We start from the raw sequence: 3,915 nt of genomic DNA, 5'->3' as shown, positions 1-3,915 counted from the left end.
TATGACCTCTTTCAAGAACGGCCAGTCCACGGCGTCAAACATAATTTCAGTAACCTGTTTTTCTGGATCCTCCACACCCCCTTCAATAGGGTTTGTAATCAGGGTACTGCTAAACAAAACCTTACGATCTGTAGTTAGAGATAGACTCTTCACCACTCTACCGTAGTTCTGCAAGCTTTCCCATTCACACCTTTCAAAACCCTGAGTCGGAGACTCCATTTCGCATTCTCTTGGACCCTCTTGCAAGCCTTCTAGAGTCTTATCCACAAGCCCCAGATCTCTCCAGGCCATCACCTTCAACCAGTCCTCATAAGAGTATTCAATTACCGTCTCAAAAGGTTCCAACGTACCCTCCTTCTCTCCCAAAGCAAAAAGCTCCACTCCAACATAGCTGGGATCCCTTTTAAAGCGGTAACCCCGTCGAGCCCCCCAGAACAACACCCAGGAGCGTTCAATCTTCAAATTGGTGAGTACAGGAACCCTTGCCCGGGATTGTTTCTTGCGGGGTTTCATGTTGATGTCGCTGGACATGTTGAAGAAGCGGGATGTTTCTGATGCTGAGAATTAAAGAGGTATTGCCTAAAAGCAGCGCGGGTTCTTAAATAGAGAGGAGAGTTTCGGGGCGTTGCCTTCAGAGGGGTGGGGGTATTTATGGGTGGCCTTGATGTTCAGGGTTTTATGGGTGTACACTTTCTGACGGATATGACGTAGGAATAATTAAGGAAATAACTCTACCTAAAATCACGCCCCCCAATTATGACGTAGGAATATTAATAAGCTTAGGGCATACGTCATAACAAAATAGGCCGCGCCCAAAAAACCCTACTATCTACTCTTATGTAGTTGAAGGCGCAGTATAGCTCTGATAGTCTGGTGGTGACGGAAGACCACCAGCCGTTTGAACAAGCCATTCAGCATCACCTTGTTGGGCTAAGTGCAGGCACTGTCAGAGCGCAGGGCGTCCTGCCTTTGAAAGAGTTTCCGAAGTGTCCTGATGTGCCCTTTAGCAATGCCAAACAGGTCTGTGAAAATGGCATCCTTTCGCGGCACTTCAGACGCCATCTCACAGTCTAGCCGACCTGAAATGCCTGAGCCCGTTTTACCAGCAGGCTTCAACGGTAACCGTTTGAAGCAAGACGTGGCGGTGTCAGTTTCCGTAGTGTAGCGGTTATCACGTTCGCCTAACACACGAAAGGTCCCCGGTTCGAAACCGGGCGGAAACAGCCTGCTGTGGGCCGGCCCTTTTCGTCCTGTTTGCCCTCGTGGTTCCCCGGAGGCGGTGGGTAGCTTTTCTTCATTGGAGTGCCCGAAATCGGTGCTCTCAGAGCGTCCGTCCGTCGACAGGTTGAAATTGTAAACGCTGGTGTAGCCACTTTTAATTAAAATCTGATGATGATGATGATGATGTTGTTGTTGTTCTTGTTGATGTTGTTGTTGTTGTTGTTGTTCTTGTTGTCGTCGTAGTCGCCGTCATTATTAATGTTAAAGTAAAGCAGTAGTTAGATTTGTTGCTACCGTAAGGTGTAGAAGGCACAATAGCTCTGTGATTGTCTGATGGTGGCACAAGACGAGCAGCAGCTGTTTGAACAAGCCATTGAGCATCACCTTGTTGGGGTAAGTGTAAGTCTTGTCATAGCTCAGGGCATTCTTCCTTTAAAAGAGTTTCCAAAGTGTCCTGATGTGCCCTTGAGCAATGCAATATAGGTCAGTGAAAATAGAAACCTTTATCTCACAGGCAGGCCCACGGGAAACGCCTGTGCGCGTTTTACCAGCCTGCTTCGATGGGAGCCAATCGAAACCCCAGGACAGGTTGGTTTCTGTAGTGTAGTGGCTATCATGTTCGCCTCACACGCGAAAAGTCCCCGGTTCGAAACTTGGCAGAAACAACCCGCGGTGCACGCGTGCCAGTGCCGTGTTACCCGTCCTCATCTCTCTGCCCCATGGCCGGCCGTCGTTTTCTCTTCCTCGGAGTGGCAAGAAATCCTGACCTTGAGAACAAATGATCGCAGAAGGGTAGCTTTGCGAGGCGCTGGAACTGACACTTTTAAAATCGATACATGTCGTTGCTGTTGCAATACGACCGTAGCAGGATCGGTGACATTGCTGTTACTCTTATGTAGTTGAAGGCACAAAATAGCTCTGATAGTCTGGTGGTGACGGAAGACCACCAGCCGTTTGAACAAGCCATTCAGCATCACCTTGTTGGGCTAAGTGCAGGCACTGTCTGATCGCAGGGCGTCCTGCCTTTGAAAGAGTTTCCGAAGTATCCCGAAATCGGTGCACTCAGAGCGTCCGTCCGTCGACAGGTTGAAATTGTAAACGCTGGTGTAGCCACTTTTAATTAAAATCTGATGATGATGATGATGATGTTGTTGTTGTTCTTGTTGATGTTGTTGTTGTTGTTGTTGTTCTTGTTGTCGTCGTAGTCGCCGTCATTATTAATGTTAAAGTAAAGCAGTAGTTAGATTTGTTGCTACCGTAAGGTGCAGAAGGCACAATAGCTCTGTGATTGTCTGATGGTGGCACAAGACGAGCAGCAGCTGTTTGAACAAGCCATTGAGCATCACCTTGTTGGGGTAAGTGTAAGTCTTGTCATTGCTCAGGGCGTTCTTCCTTTGAAAGAGTTTCCAAAGTGTCCTGATGTGCCCTTGAGCAATGCAAAATAGGTCAGTGAAAATAGAAACCTTTATCTCACAGGCTGGCCCACGGGAAACGCCTGTGTGCATTTTACCAGCCGGCTTCGATAGGAGTTATTCGAAACACCAGGACGGGTTGGTTTCCGTAGTGTAGTGGCTATCACGTTCGCCTAACGCACGAAAGGTCCCCGGTTTGAAACCGGGCGGAAAGAGCCTGCTGTGGGCCGGCCCTTTTCGTCCTGCTTGCCCTCGTGGTTCCCCGGAGGTGGTAGGTGGCTTTCCTTCATTGGAGTTCCCGAAATTGTTGGACTCAGAGCGTCCGTCCGTCGACAGGTTGAAATTGTAAACGCTGGTGTAGCCACTTTTAATTAAAATCTGATGATGATGTTATTGTTGTTGTTGTTGTTGTTCTTGTTTTTCTTTTTGTCGTCGTGGTCGCCGTCATTATTATTGTTAAAGTAAAGCTACCGTAAGGTGTAGAAGGCACAATAGCTCTGTGATTGTCTGATGGTGGCACAAGACGAGCAGCAGCTGTTTGAACAAGCCATTGAGCATCACCTTGTTGGGGTAAGTGTAAGTCTTGTCATAGCTCAGGGCGTTCTTCCTTTGAAAGAGTTTCCAAAGTGTCCTGATGTGTCCTTGAGCAATGCAAAATAGGTCAGTGAAAATAGAAACCTTTATCTCACAGGCTGGCCCACGGGAAACGCCTGTGCGCGTTTTACCAGCCGGCTTCGATGGGAGCCATTCGAAACACCAGGACAGGTCGGTTTCCGTAGTGTAGTGGCTATCACGTTCGCCTCACACGCGAAAGGTCCCTGGTTCGAAACCGGGCGGAAACAACCCGCGGTGCACGCGTGCTAGTGCTGTGTTATCTGTCCCTGTAACGCGGCCGGCCATCCCTCGGAGTGTCAAGAAATCCTGACCTTGAGAACAAACAATCACAGAAGGGTAGCTTTGCGAGGCGCTGGAACTGACAGTTTTAAAATCGATACATGTTGTTGCTGTTACAATACGACCGTAGCAGGATCGGCGACATTGCTGTTACTCTTATGAGTAGATAGTAGGGTTTTATGGGCGCGGCCTATTTTGTTATGACGTATGCCCTAAGCTTATTAATATTCCTACGTCATAATTGGGAGGCGTGATTTTAGGTAGAGTTATTTCCTTAATTATTCCTACGTCATATCCGTCAGAAAGTGTACACCCATAAAACCCTGAACAACAAGGCCGCCCATAACCTGTTGTTCTTGTTTTTCTTGTTGGTCAACTGTAGAGTGTG

At 48.1% G+C, this 3,915-nt stretch overlaps 2 non-coding genes across 2 annotated transcripts; both read left to right on the top strand.

Moving 5' to 3' along the window:
* The first annotated feature begins 1,150 nt into the window (after window positions 1-1,150).
* trnav-aac (transfer RNA valine (anticodon AAC)) lies at window positions 1,151-1,223 on the top strand. The gene has a single exon. It is a non-coding gene; the product is annotated as a tRNA-Val (tRNA).
* A 2,179-nt stretch (window positions 1,224-3,402) lies between these two features.
* On the top strand, window positions 3,403-3,475 carry trnav-cac (transfer RNA valine (anticodon CAC)). Its single transcript has one exon. It is a non-coding gene; the product is annotated as a tRNA-Val (tRNA).
* The last annotated feature ends 440 nt before the right edge of the window (window positions 3,476-3,915 follow it).

The sequence above is a fragment of the Amia ocellicauda genome, chromosome 11 (assembly GCF_036373705.1).
Source record: "Amia ocellicauda isolate fAmiCal2 chromosome 11, fAmiCal2.hap1, whole genome shotgun sequence".
Taxonomy (NCBI): Eukaryota; Metazoa; Chordata; class Actinopteri; order Amiiformes; family Amiidae; genus Amia; species Amia ocellicauda.
This window is presented reverse-complemented; position numbering and strand designations above follow the sequence as displayed.